The sequence below is a fragment of the Oncorhynchus clarkii genome, chromosome 29, assembly GCF_045791955.1.
Source record: "Oncorhynchus clarkii lewisi isolate Uvic-CL-2024 chromosome 29, UVic_Ocla_1.0, whole genome shotgun sequence".
NCBI lineage: Eukaryota > Metazoa > Chordata > Actinopteri > Salmoniformes > Salmonidae > Oncorhynchus > Oncorhynchus clarkii.
The window spans coordinates 23,949,228-23,970,142 of record NC_092175.1 but is presented as its reverse complement, the minus strand read 5'-3'; the positions used below and the strand labels follow the sequence as shown (position 1 = coordinate 23,970,142).

General features: G+C 41.9%; 2 pseudogenes; both read left to right on the top strand.

The window, feature by feature from the left end:
• Positions 1-1,724: 1,724 nt before the first annotated feature.
• LOC139388176 (bile salt-activated lipase-like) lies at positions 1,725-8,261 on the top strand (annotated as a pseudogene).
• Positions 8,262-16,185: 7,924 nt separating this feature from the next.
• On the top strand, positions 16,186-19,533 carry LOC139388175 (general transcription factor 3C polypeptide 5-like; annotated as a pseudogene).
• Positions 19,534-20,915: the final 1,382 nt, after the last annotated feature.

Below are 20,915 nucleotides of genomic sequence, written 5' to 3'. Positions count from 1 at the left end.
TTTCTACAACTTGATTGGAGTCCACCTGTGGTAAATTCAATTGATTGGACATGATTTGGAAAGACACACACCTGTCTATATAAGGTCCCACAGTTGACAGTACAAAACCAAGCCATGAGGTCGAAGGAATTGTCCCTAGAGCTCCAAGACAAGAGTGTCGTGGCACAGAGGGTATTAAAACATTTCTGCAGCATTGAAGGTCCCTAAGAACACAGTGGCCACCATCATTCTTAAATGGAAGACGTTTGGAACCACCAAGACTCTTCCTAGTGCTGGCTGCATGGCCAAACTTAGCAATTAGGGGAGAAGGGCCTTTGTCAGGGACCTCCAGAGTTCCTCTGTGGAGATGGGAGAACCTTCCAGAAAGACCACCATCTCTTCAGCACTCCATCAATTAGGCCTTTATGGTAGAGTGGGCAGATGGAAGCCACTCCTCAGTAAAAGGCACATACAGCTTGCTTTGAGTTTGCAAAAGGGCACCCTAAATGTCTCAGACCATGATAAACAAGATATTCTGGTCTGATGAAACCAAGATTGAACTTTTTGGCCTTCATGCCAAGAGTCACATCTGGAGGAAACCTGGCACCATCCCTACGGTGAAGCATGGTGGTGGCAGAATCATGCTAAGGTTTTTTTTTCTTCCGTGGCAGGGACTGGGAGACCAGTCAGGATCAAGGGAAAGATGAACGGAGCAAAGTACAGAGAGATCCTTTGATGAAAATCTGCTCCAGAGTGCTCAGGACCTCAGACTGGGGCAAAGGTTCACTTTCCAGCAAGACAACGACCCTAAGCACACAGCCATGACAATGCAGGAGTGGCTTCGGCACAAGTCTCTGAATGTCCTTGAATGGTCCAGCCAGAGCCCGGACTTGAACCTGGTCGAACATCTCTGGAGAGATCTAATCATAATCTTGCATAAAACACACAACAACAAGCTGACTAGGTAAATACAGTGAGCTCCAAAAGTATTGGGAGAGTGACAACTTTTTTCATTGTTTTGGCTCTGGATTTGAAATGATCCCATATTCCTAGTACACAATGATTATGTCAAGCTTTTTGGATGCATTTACTGTTTATTTTGGTTGTGTTTCATATTATTTTGTGCCCAATAGAAATTAATGGTAAATAATGTGTTGTGTAATTTTGGAGTCACTTTTATTCAAGTTAAGAATGTAATATGTTTCTAAACACTTCTACATTAATGTGGATGCTGCCATAATTACAGATAATACTGAGTAAATGAGAGCTGTTCTAGCATCTTCAATGTGCACCTCTGCAGAAATATTTTTTTATGTTCCATATTTACTTTGCCGCGGCGGCAATAATTTTCCCGTGGTGCAATGCCACAATGCCACATATAAATAAATGCCTGCAGCATAAACACTGAGTAAATGAGAATGAAATAATATTAATACAATTCAATTAAATGTAATATACACAACTGAAATATGTTATTAAAGTGAAGTCATTTAAAGTAATGTGAATAAATGATTGTTAACTCACATAATGCATAGTGCATTTAATAAAAATAATTCAAAAGGTTTGAAATCGAAAACCGTGCTAACTTTTTCTTAATCGAACCGAAAACAAACTCAAAAAGCACTAATTGCTCTGCACTAGCGAGCACAGATGTTCACTTTCGCTTCGTCGAGTTCTGCTACAAGCTGTAAGAACCTAATCTGCACGCGCCTTTATGGACATTGTGAAACTCTGTCTGGAACAGAACATGCTCTGTGATGGTGTAATATGGCTAGAGAGATGGGAGGGGCCTCCTCCTGTATAAAATGTGTGCTGACAGGTGTCTTTGGATGACCGTTATGAAGACGCTGGGGATTTTGGTTTCTGCTGCCCTGTTCCTGGGGTCCTCCTCTGCTGCCACTGTAAGTCCATTTTAGTTGATTTGGTTTTGATCATTTGATTTTTTATCAAATTAGCTTTTTTAGTAAAACACATTTCCACATATCATATTTGTTAATGTAGCTGTTTTAATGTAGCCATGTTTTTTCTTACTATCTGTGGTTTTGATCAGCTCGTTGAGGTGAAGAAGATACTATAGAAATGTAGTTGGACAAAAAAGGTCTACTAAGTATAAAATAGTTTATACTGAGAAGGTAAACAATAGTAAAACACAAAGGCTTAAAACATCAGAGTTAAGAACATCTCCTGCGTTTGTACTCACGCTGCAGGTTTTTTCACATGTTTATCAGCAATGGGTTGACAAGCAGTGTGAATTCAACAGCTGAACATCTTTTTTGCAACAGTTCGTACTAATAAACAACAAAAAACAATGACACTACATCCATAAAACAGCATCACTGAATAGATTGGTGCCTATTATAAAAACAGTTTCACACTTTACACATGCACATATGACTGAATGTTTAATGAGTTACTATCTGCCCTTTGGGTGTGGATGTGTAGCTTGGAGTGGTGTACACTGAGGGAGGCATGGTGCAGGGGAAGAACATCAATTCTGATGGACTGTTCCACACCATGGACGTCTTCAAAGGAATCCCCTTTGCTGACAAGCCCGGCAAGTTTGAGAAGCCCAAGCGTCACCCTGGATGGGATGGTGGGTACCAAAAAACAAAATGCCTCAGATGTCTATCCATTCAGCAAGAAATATCATATTACTTGTACAAAACAATGTAGTAATACTGAAGCAGATTGTAAAATAAATATTGGACAGGCATGTATCAGACCGTACTCTTACTAACACTCATCTCAGTTGACTGACTGCTTCTCCCTGTGTCTCCTTCCAGGTGTTCTCAAGGCCACTAAGTTCAAACCGAGGTGTATGCAGCTGAACCTGCTCCAGTCAGACACCCGTGGCCAAGAGGACTGCCTCTACCTGAACATATGGGTCCCTCAGGGCAGCAGCGGTATGTATAATGTACAAATGTAGGATCTTAATTTGATCACCCAGTTGTAGTGAACTTAATCTTGTAATCCATTTGAGGTTAAAAAAGCTTCTCAAGTTTGTAATTTCCACGTTGAAATTTCAGACTTGATTTTCTCTTTTGAAAATTGTATAAACCTCAACGAAAATGTCCATTGACTATAATCCACATAAGAATTTACATTTGCTGTTGCTGCACGATTATTTTCCTGCTTAAGCAAACTGGCTCAAATTAAGATCCTACACCTGTGCCTGTGTCTTTACCTGTCACTAGAGTAGGACACCAGATAATAAGGCGTCAGCCCTTGTCTTTCATCTACATATCAATTTTATTTATTTATTTATTTTATTTCACCTTTATTTAACCAGGTAGTCCAGTTGAAAACAAGTTCTCATTTACAACTGCGACCTGGCCAAGATAAAGCAAAGCAGAGCAGTGCGACAAAAACAACACTGAGTTACACATAAACAAACATACAGTCAATAACACAATAGAAAAATCTATGTACAGTGTGTGCAAATGTAGAAGATTACGTAGGTAAGAAAATAAATAGGCCATAGAGGCTAAATAATTACAATTTAGCATTAACACTGGAGTGATAGATGTGCAGATAATTTGTTTTTTAACCTTTATTTAACCAGGAAGGGCTCATTGAGATTTAAAATCTATTTTTCAAGAGCGTCCTGGCCAAGATAGGCAGCACCAAGTCATTACAAAAATTACAGACAAACAACATGAAAAACTACAAGTAATCTAGTAAAAACCATAGAATTCACAAGAGTATAACAAAATCAAAAACAGCCAATTAAAAACATTGACAGGTCAGGGAATCAGTCTCAAGATCATTTATCAGTGATTTAAAAATACCAATCGGGACAAGTTCTTCCAGTTTAAAAGTATTTTGTAAGGCTTTCCAAGACGATGGCGCAAAGTACATAAAAACCCTTTTACCAAGTTCAGTTCGGACATTTGGAACAGTTAGCAGGATAAAGTCCAGCGAACGAAGAGAGTACCCACCACATTTCTGAACAATAAAAATGCCCAAATAAAAAGGTATGATGATGTGCAAGTAGAGATACTGTGCAAAATAGGAAGAGATAAATAACAATATGGGGATGAGGTAGTTGGGTGTGCTATTTACAGATTGGTTGTGTACAGTAATTGGTAAGCTGCTCTGGCAGCTGGTGCTTAAAGTTAGAGAGGGAGTTGTAAGTCTCCAGCTTCAGTGATTTTTGCAATTCGTTCCAGTCATTGGCAGCAGAGAACTGGAAGGAGAGGCGGCCAAAGGAAGTGTTGGCTTTGGGGATGACCTTTGAAATATACCCGATGGAGCGTGTGCAACGGGTGGGTGTTGCTATGGTGACCAATGAGCTGAGATAAGGGGGGCTTTACCTAGCAAAGACTTATAGATGACCTGGAGCCAGTGGATTTGGAGACCGCTTATGTCTGGAGTCGGCCCTGACACTCAGAATCTGCCCACTGGAAAATAGTATGTAGAGTACTGCTGCTTGCTCACAGAGCTGTCTTCCATGTCAGGTAACTATGGTTTGTGGGACCATTACGCTGCCATTGCTTGGGTAAACAGGAACATCCGTGCCTTCGGAGGAGACCCCAACAACCTCACCATCTTCGGGGAGTCTGCCGGCGCTGTTAGTTCCAGCTTCCAGGTGTGGGACTAAAAAAGGAGAGTAACAGTTCTAATACAGAGCTCTCAGGGCAAAGATAGTGATGTCAAAATACAAAGAAAGTCTAGTAGAATGATGTTTCTTCAGTCTCAATGTTATAAACTCTTCATTAAAATGTCATGATTATTCAGTGTCTTCCTGCCATAAAGCATACGTTAATTGTGTCTAGTTTCTATTAACTGTTGTGTCTATGAAGTTAGTTGGTAGGGTGGTGATACATTTAACAATGAGAACAGTGAGATTTATTTTGGACCATGATGTCCTGTACGCTACATAGTCAGCTGTTTGTCACAAGTTCCTGAGACCTCGGAGAACTCTGTGTCCTGTGTCTAAAAAGGTTGATGGAAAACACTTGTATTTCAGACCTTTTTTAACGTTGAACTTTTTAGATAGTTAGATATGTGTAAGCATTAAGCAGGGTTCTCCTGTTATGATTGTAAGCAAAGATAGGTACAGATATGCCATTCGGCTTGGGTCCTCTGTCCACAGTAGGATAGCAAATGATAATGTAGCAAATGCAATGTACTAATTTGAGTTTAAATGTACTTTACCTCCACACAGACACTCTCTCCCCATAACAAAAGGCAATCTCCCAGAGTGGTGTTGCGTTTCAGATTATTTTGTGTCCAATAGAAATTAATGGTAAATAATGTATTGTGTAATTTTGGAGTCACTTTTATTCAAGTAAAAAAATAGAATATGTTTCTTAACACTGTTAAAGGGATGTCTCATCCCCCTTTCTGTCTCTTTAGGTTGCTGAGAAATGGTGGGCTGCCCCAAGGATGATCAGATGATGGCCTGCCTGAAACTTATTGACGCTAATGTTCTCACTCTGGCCGGTACCACGGCCCTGGGTGCTTCTCCCTCCAGTGAGTATCCACTGAGATTAATGTACGGGGCTGTGGCACGCTGTGAGAAAGACACTGAGGAGGATGTGATTTGTATGCATTGATGCCTGTAATGATACCTGTATAGATGAGCATTAGCCTGATGCTCACGTCTCCTCAGCCCACCATTTTACACAGTCATTTGGTGATGACCATGTCCTGCTGAGAGCATCAAGAGGTATGTCTGTCTCTGCCTGCCTTTTCTAGCCCCCATGGTAGACAACCTGGTCCTCTCCCCTGTGATCGATGGGGACTTCCTGCCAGATCACCCAGGCAACCTTTTCCACAATGCCGTTGACAGCGACCATCTCGCTGGGGTCAACAGCATGGATGCCCAACCTCTTCACTGGCCCGGACATTATTTACCTGGGAGGAAGAGGGCTGATTGGTTACCTGGGAGGAAGATGGCACTCTGTTCGGTGTTGGCCATGTGCATGGTGTAGCTTAAATGGGACTGCAGATTTTACAGAACCAACTGAGTCCAACAAGTAGAAGTAGAATCAAATAATAAAGGACAGGTTATCAGTTCAGCCAGGTCCCTAACACAGTGAGATTCAGAAGGGGTTGATATATCTGTTGGGCCTTATCTCTAGGGTATCCAATCAAAAATGCATATTTTGACCAATGGGTAAAATAATGTGTCAATTTTGTAGAAACTCCTTTAAGAAAACCAATGGTCCAAACCTCATGTTTCTACCATCATCCGTTCAAAAGTCATTGATGTTTTTACCCTTGTAGGATGGCCAAAATTAGGATGACTAAATCAATGGAGGAAAGAGAAAAAAAGTGTTAAAAAATAAGGAATATTGCACAGCATCGCATTAGCTATGTATGAATGAAGGCTACCTGACAGGGTCACTTTCCCGGTTAACTCGTCATATCTCTTCACGAATCCCGTAGGACATAAAACAATATAGAGATTCACTACATGACCAGCTCGTCGAACATCTCATTCCAAAATCATAGGCATTAATATGGAGTTGGTCTCCCCTTTGCTGCTTTAACAGCCTCCAGTAAATGCCAGTCAAGTACTTTCACACCAATCTCGACAACCCAGTTCTGTATGGACTTCGCTTTGTGCATGGGGGCATTGTCATGCTGAAACAGGAAAGAGCCTTCCCCAAACTGTTGCCACCAAGTTGGAAGCACAGAATCTTCTAGTATGTCATTTTTTAAATGTAGTATTACAATTTCCCTTCACTGGAAATTAGGGGCCTAGCCCAAACCATGAAAAACAGCCCAGACCGTTATTCCTCTTTCACCAAACTTTACAGTTGACACTATGCATTCGGGCAGGTAGCGTTCTCCTGGCATCTGCCAAACCCAGATTCATCTGTTGGACTGCCAGATGGTGAAGCGTGATTCATCACACGTTTCTGCTGCTCCAGAGTCCAATGGCGGCGAGCTCCACACCGCTCTAGCCGACGCTTGGCCATGGAAACACATTTCATGAAGCTCCCGATAAACAGTTCTTGTGCTGACGTTACTTCCAGAGGCAGTTTGGAACTCTGTAGTATGTGTTGCAACTGAGGACAGATCGTTTTTACGCACCATGCACTACAGCAGTCGGCTGTCCTGTTCTGTGAGATTGTGTGGCCTACCACTTCGAGGCTGAGCCGTTGTTGCTCTTAGACGTTTCCACTTCACAATAACAGCACTTACAGTTGAACGGTGCAGCTCTAGCAGGGCATACATTTTGATGAACTGACTAGTTGGAAAGGTGGCATCCTGTAACTGTGCCACAATGAAAGTCACTGAGTAAGGTCATTCTACTGCAAATGTTTTTGTGCTCGATTTTATACACCTGTCAGCAACTAGTGTGGCTGAAATGGCCAAATTCAGTAATATGAAGGGGTGTCCACATACTTTTGTATATATAGTGCATCTCTCTTCCTCTTTCTCACTACAGGTCAGACGTGAAACTGCTCTTGAGTTCTTTGACTGAGAAGGGAGACGCCGCTACAAAAAACGCTTTCGCAGAGTACACGGCTGACTGGGGAGATGAGCCAGAAGACAATCAAGAAGACCGTTGTTATGATCGAAACTGACTACATCTTCCTGGTTCCTACCCAGGTTGCTCTCTACCTGCATGCCTCTAATGCCCAGTGAGTCTTCCTCATTGTTACTGTAGCACAGCCCTTCTCACCCAGTTTGTTTCCCACCCTAGCATTACATATCTGATATCTAGTAATTTCTCCTGTCCTTGCCCTACTCCAGATCTGCACGCACCTACTCCTACCTCTTTTCGGAGCCCAGCCGCATGGCCGGGATAGTCCAACCTTACCCCAGCTGGATGGAGGCTGACCATGCTGATGACCTGCAGTATGTGTTCGGCAAGCCCTTCACAACACCCCTGGCATACTGGCCCAGCCACCGTGACGTCTCCAGATACTTGATTGCCTACTGGACCAACTTCGCCAGGACTGGGTAAAAAAGAGCTGCAACGCAATCATGTTTTTGTCTCCCCCACTGGATGGGATTACTGTATAAGGGATGTTATCCTCACGAAAACTATAATATATCTAATGTTCTCACCATTATGTCCCCAACAACTGGAAGTCGAAGGTGCCTGTGACCTGGCCTGCATACACCACCTCTGGGCAAAAATACCTGGAGATCAATGCCCACATGAACAAGAACTACGTCCATGAGAAGATGAGGGTGCACTTTGTGAACTGGTGGTCTAACATTTTTCCCAGCCTGCCCTCTGTCTGAGAAAGCTCTCACTGAGCACAGGCTCCCTGATGCATCATTCACAGCTATACAAATTTGTCTTGTCATGTCACAAATGCAAGGTTACCAGTATCACCAGATGCATTTCTGATTGTAACATTTTTTTTCATTGGCAAATTAAATTAATGCAATTAAGAAGTCTACCCTGTTTTCTGTTTTTAATACTATCCAGAGGGGTATACAACAAATCAGGATCAATGAGTTATCCAGCTAACTTTGAGAAACAACCAGATTTTCTGGTTCATTAATACATCTAAACGTATATATGTGTTTTTGGTTGTTGAGTCAATTAGACTATGCCCATTTCAAGCTTATCTTTCAAAAGAATAAAACGTATATTTAGGCAAGTTTGCTGACTAACTCATTGATCCTGCTTGCTAGTATACCACTCTGTCCACCAGTGAAAGGTATTTTGTTTGTATTTGTCAAGACATTATCTTATATAGACATTATAAACTCCTACCAAGTAATATACACAAGCCCGATGGGGAAAGAAACAGTATGTTGGGGTAAACTTATACATCGAAGTTCTGTCATCAGAATTTACATTGGTGTTGTTTTTCTCGGATTAGTTGCATTAAATCGTTTTGCCACTAGAGATCACTGACGCGACAGGTAACTCCCAAAATAAAGGATACAGTTGAGTGAATTAGGGATACAAAGTTTGTTGAAAGCAGGTGCGGTTCCTGAGTAAATTAAACAATTAACATCCCATCATGCTTAGGGTCGGTGGTATAAAGTACTTATGTAAAATTACTGGAAAGTGCTAAATATGTTGTTTTTGGGGTATCTGTACTTTACTATTTATATTTTTGACAACGTTTACTTCACTAACTGGCTGTCAAAAAAAAACTATTATTATAAAATATTATTGTAAGGATTTGGATGTATAGCATTTACTTTTATTCAAGTGTGACAATTTAGTACTTTTTCCACCATTTGTACTTAAGTCAATTTAAAACCAGATACTTTTAGACTTTTACTCAAGTAGTATTTTACTGGGTTACTTTCACTTTTACTTGAGTCATTTTATATTAATTTATCTTTACTTTTACTCAAGTATGACAATTGAGTACTTTTTCCACCTCTGCTTAGGGTAATGTGTAAAAATACCCATATACTGATTGTTTTGGCTACTACCATGGCTAGAAGAAGAGCGCTAAGTGACTTTGAAAAAGGGGTCTCAAAGGAACGTAGGGGGTTTAACGTATGTGTCAGTCAATCACCAGATCTCAACCCAATTGAATAGCTTTGGGAGATTCTGGAGTGGCGACTGAAACAGAGTTTTCCATCAACAAAACACCAAATCATGGAATTTATCATGGAAGAATGGTGTTGCATCCCTCCAATAGTGTGCCAGACATTAGATGAGTAGCTCACAGTCACCAGGAGCAGGTTGACATTTGTTGGGATGAAGGATCAGGTAGAACCTGAGCCTAGAAACTGAGAAAAGCTGCAACTATTGCATAGGAACTTTACCAGTGGCATCTTTATAGCCTACTTCAGACAACCACTCACACATCAGAGTTTAGATCCATGTATCAATAAGAAGCACCCACCAATGCTGAGTATAAAAAGGAGAGATGAAAGCAGAAAGTAAAAGCAATGTTGTAAAGACGATTGTGTTGCACTTATCCCAAGCTTGACTTCTCACTTGTCGGAGGTGTGGCCCATCTCCCAAGTGTTGCAGCTTGTTTCCAAGGCGCTCTGCCTCAAGACCTATAGAACATGTATGCCACATCTGACGAAAAGCCTGCAAACTATTACATCAGTAGGATTTGTTTTACCGTGGTTAAGTGAGCCCACCAGATACAGATTTGTTTTTATACCACACAATTGACTGAAATGAGTGGCTACTCTGACAATGACAAACTGAGATCAATCTGGTATTGAATTCAAACAATAGCACGGGCCAATGAAGCAACAGATGTGATATATAGGGTAACAGTCAAAACTTTGGACACACCTACTCATTCCAGGGTTTCTCTTTATTTTTACTATTTTCTACATTGCAGAATAGAAGTGAAGACATCAAAACTATGAAATAACACATGGAATCATGTAGTAACCAAAAAGGTGTTAAACGAATCAAAATATATTTGAGATTATTCAAAGTAGCCACCCTTTGCCTTGAGGACAGCTTTGCACACTCTTGGCACTCTCAACCAGCTTCATTAGGTAGTCACCTGGAATGCATTTCAATTAAAAGATGTGCCTTGTTATAAGTTAATTTGTGGAATTTCACATTTTTTATAATTTAGTACAAATAAAAAACAGAAATACCTTATTTACATGGCCCTTCGTTGGAGCAAAGTACAGAGAGATCCTTCATGAAAACCTGCTCCAGAGCGCTCAGGACCTGAGACTGGGGCAAAGGTTCTCTTTCCAACTGGACAAAAACCCTAAGCATACAGCCAAGACAACGCAGGAATGGCTTCGGGACAAGTCTCTGAATGTCCTTGAGTGGCCACGCCAGAGCCCGGACTTGAACCCGATCGAACATCCCTGGAGAGACCTGAAAATAGCTGTGCAGCGACACTCCTTATCCAACATGACAGAGTTTTAGTGGATCTACAGAGAAGAAAGGGAGAAACTACCGAAATACAGGTGTGCCAAGCTTGTAGCATCATACGCAAGAAGACTCAAGGCTGGGTCAAAATGATCACAAGAACGGTGAGCAAAAATCCCAGAACTACACGGGGGGACCTAGTGAATGACCTGCAGAGAGCTGGGACCAAAGTAACAAAGCCTACCATCAGTAACACACTACGCCGCCAAGCACTCAAATCCTGCAGTGCCAGACGTGTCCCCCTGCTTAAGCCAGTACATGTCCAGGCCCGTCTGAAGTTTGCTAGAGAGCATTTGGATGATCCAGAAGAAGATTGGGAGAATGTCGTATGGTCAGATGAAACCAAAATATAACTTTTTGGTAAAAACTCAACTCGTCGTGTTTGGAGGACAAAGAATGCTGAGTTGCATCCAAAGAACAGCATACCTACTGTGAAGCATGGGGGTGGAAACATCATGCTTTGGGGCTGTTTTTCTGCAAAGGGACCAGGACGACTGATCCGTGTAAAGGAAAGAATGAATGGGGCCATGTATCGTGAGATTTTGAGTGAAAACCTCCTTCCATCAGCAAGGGCATTGAAGATGAAACGTGACTGGGTCTTTCAGCATGACAATTATCCCAAACACACCGCCCGGGCAATGAAGGAGTGCCTTCGTAAGAAGCATTTCAAGGTCCTGGAGTGGCCTAGCCAGTCTCCAGATTTCAACCCCATAGAAAATCTTTTGAGGGACTTGAAAGTCCGTGTTGCCCAGCAACAAGAGGAGATCTGCATGGAGGAATGGGCCAAAATACCAGCAACAGTGTGTGAAAACCTTGTGAAGACTTACAGAAAACGTTTGACCTCTGTCATTGCCAACAAAGGGTATAAAACAAAGTATTGAGATAAACTTTTGTTATTGACCAAATACTTATTTTCCAACATAATTTGCAACATAATTTGCAAATAAATTCATTAAACATCTTACAATGTGATTTTCTGGATTTTTTTCCTCTCTGGATTTTGTCTGTCATAGTTGAAGTGTACCTATGATGAAAATTACAGGCCTCTCTCATCTTTTTAAGTGGGAGAACTTGCACAATTGGTGGCTGACTAAATACTTTTTTGCCCCACTGTATGTATGAGATGAGTAATGCAAAATATGTAAACATTATTAAAGTGACTAGTGTTCCAATTATTAAAGTGGCCAGTGTTTTCAACTCTATCTATAGGGCAGCAGCCTCTAATGTGCTAGTGATGGCTATTACAGTCTGATGGCCTTGAGATAGAAGCTGTTTTTCAGTCTCTTGGTCCCAGCTTTGATGCACCTGAGCAACTCTTGGTCCCAGCTTTGATGCACCTGACTTCTCCTACTGGATGATAGCGGAGTGAACAGGCAGTGGCTCGGTTGGTTGTTGTCCTTGATGATATTTTTGGCTTTCCTGTGACAAGTGCTGTAGGTGTCCTGGAGGGCAGGTAGTTGGTCCCCGATGATGCGTTGGGCAGACTGCACTACCCTCTGGAGAGCCCTGCGGTTGCGGGCGGTGCAGTTGCCGTACCAGGCGGTGATACAGCCCGACAGGATGCTCTCAATTGTGCATCTGTAAAATTTTGTGAGGTTTTAGGTGACAAGCCAAATTTCTTCTGCCTCCTGAGGTTCCAGAGGCTCTGAGGCGCCTTCTTCACCACACTGTCTGTGAGGGTGGGCCATTTCAGTTTGTCAATGATGTGTACACTGAGGAACTTGAAGCTTTCCACCTTCTCCACTGCTGTCCCATTGATGTGAATAGGAGGGTTCTCCCTCTGCTGTTTCCTGAAGTCCACAATCATCTCCTTTGTTTTGTTGACGTTGGGTTAGAGGTTGTTTTCCTGGCACCACACTTCCAGGGCCCTCACCTCCTCCCTGTAGGGTGTCTTGTCATTGTTGGTAATCAGGCCTACTACTGTTGTGTCGTCTGCAAACTTGATGATTGAGTTGGAGTCGTGAGTGGCCACACAGTCATTGGTGAACAGCGAGTACAGGAGAGGGCTGAGGACACATCCTTGTGGGGCCCCAGTGTTGAGGATCAGCAAAGTGAAGATGTTGTTTCCTACCTTCATCACCTGGGGACGGCTTGTCAGGAAGTCCAGGACCCAGTCACACAGGGCGGGGTTCAGATCCAGGGCCTTGAGCTTAATGATGATTTTGGAGGGTACTATGGTGTTGAATGCTGAGCTGTAGTCAGTGAACAGCATTCTTACATAGGTATTCCTCTTGTCCGGATAGGATAGTGCAGTGTACAGTGTGATGGCGATTGCATCGTCTGTGGATCTGTTGGGGCAGTAAGCAAATTAAAGTGGGTCTAGGTTGTCAGGTAAGGTGGAGGTGATATGATCCTTGACTAGTCTCTCAAAGCACCTCATGATGACAGAAGTGAGTGCTACGGGGCGATAGTCATTTAGTTCAGTTAGCTTTGCTTTCTTGGGTACAGGAACAATGGTGGACATCTTGAAGCATGTGGGGACAACTGACTGGGATACGGAGAGATTGACTATGTCCTTAAACACTCCAGACAGCTGGTCTGCGTATGCTCTGAGGACTCGGCTAGAGATGCTGTCAGGGCTGGCAGCCTTGCGAGGGTTAACAAGCTTAAATCTCTTACTAACGTCGACCACGGAGAAGGAGAGCCCACAGTCCTTTGTAGTGGGCCGCGTCGGTGGCACTCTGTTATCCTCAAAGCGGGCAAAGAAGGTGTTTAGCTTGTCCGGAAGCAAGAAGTCGGTGTCCGCGACGTGGCTGGATTTCCCTTTGTAGTCTGTGAATGTCTGTAGATCCTGCCACATAAGTCTTGTTTCTGAGCCGTTGAATTGCGACTCCACTTTGTCTTTATACTGACTATTTGCCTGTTTGATTGCCTTGCGGAGGAAATAACTACACTGCCATATTCCCAGTCACCTTGCAATATCTTGCGCTTTCAGTTTTGCCCGAATGCTGCCCTCTGTCAATGGTTTCTGGTTAGGGTAGGTTTTAATAGTCACAGTGGATACAACATCTCCTATCCACTTCCTGACAAACTCAGTCACCATATCAGTATATTCATCTATATTGTTCTCGGAGTCTACCCGGGACATATCCCAGTTCACGTGATCAAAACAAGCGTGGATTCCGATTGGTCAGGCAACATCGAGTCGTGATCAGATTTGTCTAAGGGAGGGCGGGGGTGGGCCTTGTAGGCATCCTGGAAGTTGGAGTGGCAGTAGTCGAGTGTTTTAGCAGCGATAGTACTACTGTCAATGTGTTGATAAAACTTCGGTAATGTTTTCCTAAAATTTGCTGTGTTAAAATCCCCAGCTACAATAATAATAATACAGCCTCAGGAAATGTGGTTTCCAGTTTGATTGTGAGGTATTCTAGGTCAGGTGAACAATAGGACTTGTTCCTGTATGGTATCACAATCACACCATGTGTAGTTAATCATGAAACATACACCCCTGGCCTTCTTCTTCCCAGAGAGATATTTATTCCTGTCTGTGCGATGAACTGAGAACCCAACTGGTTGAACGGACTCAGACAGTATATCCCGAGAGAGTATGTTACAATCCATGATGGCTCTCTGGAAGGAAATCCTTGCCCTGAGCTCATCTACTTTATTATCCAGAGACTGAACATTAGCGAGTAATATACTTGGAAGCTGTTGGTGGTGTGCCCGCCTCCTGAGTCGGACTAAAAGTCAGCTCTGAGTCTGTCTTTTCTGCTGGCGAAGTTTTGGAACAGCCTCTGGGATCAGTTTAATTGCCCTGGGGGATACAAATGGTTCTGGGAAATTCGTATTCCTGGTCGCATTGCTGGTAATGCTGGTGAGTTACCGTCGCTCTGATATTCAAAAGTTCTTCCTGGCTGTATGTAATAACACAAAACATTTCCTGGGCTAATAATGTAAGCAATAACACATAAAAACAAAATATTGCAAAGTTTACTTAGTGCTTGAAACATGGCAGCCCTATCCGTTGATGCCATTATCATCAGAATTCAAATATATTTAATACATTTTAGAATAAGCTGTAATGTAACAAATTGTGGAAAAAGTCACAGGGTCTGAATACTTTCCGAATTCCCTGTATACAGTATATATTTCCTTTATTATTATTATTATTATTATTTTTTGCCTCTTGGTCCCCCCACAGGCTTGGGCCTAGCGGTTCTGCCCCGGTAAGTCCCTGCATTAAACCGGCACTGGCAGTCAAGCTATCCATGCCTCAGTCCCCTCCTGAATTTGTGTGTGTTTTCTGGTGGGGAAATTGAGTTGTAGCACAGATAGAGAAGATATGCACAGATAGAGATGATAACTGCAAATAATTCCAAGCAAACAGTTTGAAGCACACTTATTCAATCTTAAATGATAACAAAGCTTTTTTTCCTTTTCACACCTTATCATTTTAATTCACCAGTAGAGTGAGCATAGACTAGAAGCTGCAGTAAACTACACAGGGTTCTGCTTAGCAAATGTTAAATTGTGTTTATATGTGTTTACTGTCATGACATACAGACACACACACAGTTTGACAGCAAGATAAGTCAGCTTGATAGGTTTTTCTATGTTTTCTTTGTATTTCATTAAATAAATAAAAAAGATTTGAAGTAAATGATTGTAAAATAACAACATTTTACTATCTCCACGTTCCTTACATTTTAAAAAAAATCTAGTTATTACCATTAAAGTGAATGTTGACGAGCCTTAAATCAAAGATGGCACTGTCAAAATGGCTGGTAGACATTTTGTGAGATGTGTGGGAGAAGGTAGATCAATAATCCATTGTCATTACCATGGCACACCATAATACCATATTATGCCAGCTCAAAGAATGAAAATAAACTTTTCTCTTCCTATTACTGTGAACTTTGAGGGAACATAAGTTTTAAACAGTAAAAATGCATGGTAAATATTTGTGGCATGTGTGCCACGAGTATATTAATAATCTTGTGTCATTGCCATGTCACACCATAAGATGCCCATGCTATGCCAATTCAAAGATGGAGAAAAGGCTTTTGGGTATCTTATGGTCGATAAGCATTCAAGCCCTTTGTTATGGCAAGCCTAAATATGTTCAGGAGTAAAAATGTGCCTAACAAGTCACATAATAATTTGCATGGACTCACTCTGTGTGCAATAATAATGTTAAACATGACTTTTGAATGACTACCTCACCTCTGTACCCCACACATACAATTATCTGTAAGGTGTCTCAGTCGAGCAGGGATTTTCAAACACAGATTCAACCACAAAGACCAGGGAGGTTTTCTAATGCCTTGCAAAAAAGGGCACCTACTGGTAGATTTGTAAAAATAAAAAAATCTGACCTTGAATATCTCTGCCTTTGAACGGGTATGGTAGTAGGTGCCAGGCGCACCGGTTTGTGTCAAGAACGGCAACGCAGCTTCCCGTGTGTATCAAGAATGGTCCACCACCCAAAGGACATCAAGCCAACTGGACACAACTGTGGGACGTATTGGAGTCAAACATGGGCCAGCATCCCTGTGGAATGCTTTCGAAAACATTGTTGAGTCCATGCCACAACAAACTGAGGCTGTTCTGAGGGCAAGGGGGGGAGTGCAATTCTATATTGTTAATTGTTGCAGGGGTGACAGACTTCCAGTATCTTGCGGTGCATTCAGCAAAGGACGGCTCACACACATCCCTCTACGATAAGATCATCTTGCGTAAACCAGAGAATAATGAGTTCTTTGAGCAGCCTGTGCCCCTCTTCCTTCCTCCACCCATCTTCTCTCGCCTGGACAGTGCTGTGGACTATAACTACCGACCTGAAATCCAACACAAGTAAGCAGGGGCATTGGAGCAGTGTTACACTACACAGTTTCACCCTCATCAGAGGAAGTGTGTTCAGCTCAGAAACAAATATGCCAATGGAAGTCAACATGTGTGTCAGCAATTATGCATAAGAATTCCCAACAACAACTTTACAAAATGGTGTGTTCAACAACAGGAGCAAGACAGGAAGCCCCTTATTTAGTTATAAAGATGCAGGTGCTAATATATTTGGCCATTGGCCAACCTGTAGGAATTATTAGCTAAACCATTGTGGTCTTGTGTCTTCCGTGCAGAGAAGGCCATTGTCCCCCAACAGTCTCCAGGGATAATCTGATTGGTTTGAGTCGAGCCCGTCGGCCTCATAATAACGTCTTCCTCACTTTTAACGACCAGAACATCCCCACGGAGCCCCTGGAGGCTGCCAAGGTCAACTGGAAGATAGTGTGTGTTCACCCCAGTGACATAAAGGCAGAGGAACAACTGAAGGAGGTTAATATACTTTACATTGGGCTACTGAGGTTATTGTGAAGACTGCAGGAAGTCACACACAGCGGGTGATGTTTTATACAATTTGTATTATTGTTAATCACAGACGTGTTAATTGCATATACATAGGAACATAGCTTTTTTCAGTTTGAGCCTTTGTTTTTTAATCCTAATGCTATTTCAAGACTGAAACATTTACTTGGGTGTTAGGCAATAGCAGGGTTCCCCGACTGGTGGCCCGTGGGACGAATTTGGCCAGTAGGTGATTTTATTTGGCCCCCAAAGTTTTCTGACATAAAACATTGTAAAAACACCAGCAAATCATCTGTGATTTTAATTTTGGAAATCTGTTACAAAGTATTCCCCACACATAATAGAGAGATACAGTATATGTGATCATATACACATGTAAACAAGGTTTTAAATTATTATGTTTTAGTCAAATATTATATTTGGAGTCCACAAATGATTTGTCATTATCTTTCTGCCCTCTGACGAACAGCTGAAGATAAAAATCCACCTAAGGCTGAATTTAGTTGATGATCCCTAGCCTATAGGCTAGTTTGTATTTTATCTCTAGGATTTAGAGGGAACTACAATGGATGCTTTCAGGCCTTGAGGAGGTTTTCTGTGGGGAAAAAATGCATTGAAAATAAAGGGAGCGTTTACCCACCTAATTGTTTTACCACTACAGCACTGACATTACCTGCCCACCTAGCCTATATTTTTTACATCACCGTGTCCAGAGACTGTTCCTAAGGTATTTGTCTGCACATATGAGAAATGTGTTGCTCAATAAGGTATTTTTCTGATCTCCTGAGATAAATTGGATATATTTTGAATCATGTAGCTCTCGTTCATGTCTGACTTCTCTCTCATAAAGGCTCCTTAAGAGAAATAGAAATATGTCAAAGAGAAGCTGTTGTTGAGACATGTGATATGGAAAATATGCACATGGGAAATGTTAAGTCTATTGCTTTGATATCCCATCTGTGTTAACTTTTCCCAAACCACACTGTGTGTAGATGTTTGAGAGCCGGCCCATCTGGTCCGGGTACGCGGTCAAGGCCAACCTGGACCTCCACCCTGATAAACTGAAGCTGCTGCTCCCTATCATGGCCTACTATATGGTGAGGAGACCTAGACCAGCCAATGGAAAAGGCAACAGGAAACACACCTCCAAAAATAGCGTATGTCTGCTATCTAACTGTCACCATGGATACTACAGCCCAAGCTCAAGGTCACGTACCTGTATACCATTCATCAGGATGCCAATTGTTTGGCTGTCTGCATATTCTCTGACACCTAACTAATCTATATGGTGAGCAGACCCAGACCAGCAGGGGGTCAATAAAGGAAAATAGGGCATCTCTCTATTTACATACCATGTCCTATTCAATTCACTTGACTTGAAATGAACCTCTTGAGAGAAGTAGAGGTGGATGGTGGCAAGAGAGAAAGAAGACGCAAACATGAAAATCTATTTGATCAATACACTCCTTGACCAAACGTATGTGGACACCTGCTTGTCGAACATCTTATTCCAAAATCATTAGAATTTATATGGAGTTGGTCCCCCCCTTTGCTGCTGTAACAGCCTCCACTCATCTGGGAAGGCTTTCCACTAGATGTTGGAACATTGCTGTGGGGACTTGCTTCCATTCAGCCACAATAGCATTAGTGAGGTTGGGCACTGATGTTTGGGTCGACATCAAGATTGAGTCAACGGAACACGTCATTGTTCTTATTTGCCATTCAAAATACATTGAAAACCTCCCCTGGAGGAGCCTCTAGGTGAGATATGACTATGACACCAGAGGCCAAGAAATACCAGGTGCTGGACTTCAGGATCCGCTGCAGTACCAAGCACGGTGAGGAGTGGGGGCAGGGTGGAGGTTTGGTTCAATCTAATCTGGAGGGACAATTTATTTCACAGCCTTTGTTAATCATGCGTTGTTTTATGAGACTGTGTTTCACCCCCCTGTGACTGTCTTCAGGATATACTATCAATGACATGCCAGTGAAGGCCAAGAGGAGAACTTTCAAATATATCCTGCCAATCACACTTAACAAAGCAGGTGGGTAACTGGGTATATGTCTGGTGTGTGTGACTGGGTTTGTGCTTGCGTGTGTGTGTCCGTGTGTATTAGTGAGGATTGTCTCACTAATGTCCCTCTTTGTTGTTCAGTGCCCCAGGCTGCTAATGTGACAGATTTACCTCCTGAGGGCCCTGCTGGTGGACGTAGTGCAAATATAACCAGATACCAGCTCAAGGTAAAAGACTATAGACTTCTCCACAACTTTTTCACATTCTACACGATACACTGTACTCACAAGAATAATGTCACAGTAATAAGACATCATATGCTAACCCCCCTCCACCATGTCTCTTGTTTGTCCAGGATTCCTCATGCAAATTCTGAGATGGGACCCTGCCCCCCCACAGGCAGATGTTCTACCAGCTCTGTGATCTGGACGTGGATAGGTAAGATCCAACATGGTATATGGGTGATTCCAGACAAGATTGGCCAAAAAATATTTATTCTGTTTTGGATCTTACTGAAATAAAATCTGTTGAAAGATCCTTTGTGGGATGTATGTTTGGCGTACCTTTTGAAATCTGTATCCAAAATAACGATTGCGAAATAACTAATTCAAGTTGGGACATTTTTTACCTTTTGGATTTACCCAGGTCTTCTTTAAGACACTACAACAATGAGTCAGTAGATGCTACAAAGCCAGACGTAGTGTCATTTTAAACAGTACTGTGTGCTCTGAAATATGACTAGTGTTGAGATTAAGAATACCATTTCTGTACATTAGTTTATGGTTCTTTAAAAATATAAACCTACATTTCTTAAGTACCCTTTTTGATGTTCATTATTTGGCATATTGTTTTAAACAATATACTCTACAAGTACATAACATTTCCAGAGTTGGTGCTCTGCTACTTTTGAAGTTATGATACATTTTATGAGCAACACCAATATATTGAATGGGAAAATGGATTCAAAGGAACTCCTTCTGCTGGTGACTTACTAAATATGCAATCCTAAAGGAGGGCTGTGATTGGCCTTTAATTTCAATAATTAAATGGGTCAGAGCACACAGTAAGGTTTCACATGACACCAAGAATGGCTTTGTAGCATCTACAGCATCCACAGAATCATTGTTGTAGTGTCTAAAAGAAGGCTGGGGTATGTGAAAAATTACCTAACTTTAATCATTTATTTCTCAATAATGATTTTTGGTACAGACTTCAATGATATGCCAAACATCCTTCCCACAGGGGACCTTTCTATGGATTTCAATTCAGAAAGATTCAAAACATCATAACAACACTGCCTTCAAAAACTATTTAGAATTATTCAGTATTTTGTTGTGTTACAGTCTGAATTACAAAGGAATTAAATGTATTGTTTTTCCTATAAGTCCTAAAAAATTATTTTAGTATTTTTAGCAAATTTATTGAAAATGAAATACAGAAATATTTGTGGAATGTGATGTGGAATAGAGTTCCTTGTAGTCGTGGCTCTGAGCACCTCCCATAGTCTGTTTTTGACTTGGGGACTGTGAAGAGACCTCTGGTGGCATGTCTTGTGGGGTATGCATGGGTGTCCGAGCTGTGTGCCAGTAGTTTGACAGCTCGGTGCATTCAACATGTCAATACCTCTCACAAATACAAGTAGTGATGAAGTCAATCTCTCCTCTACTTTGAGCCAGGAGAGATTGACATGCACTTTATTATTGTTAGCTCTCTGTGTACATCCAAGGGACAGCCGTGCTGCCCTGTTCTGAGCCAAGTCCCTCTTTGTGGCACCTGACACATAACTGAACAGTAGTCCAGGTGCAACAAAACTAGGGTCTGTAG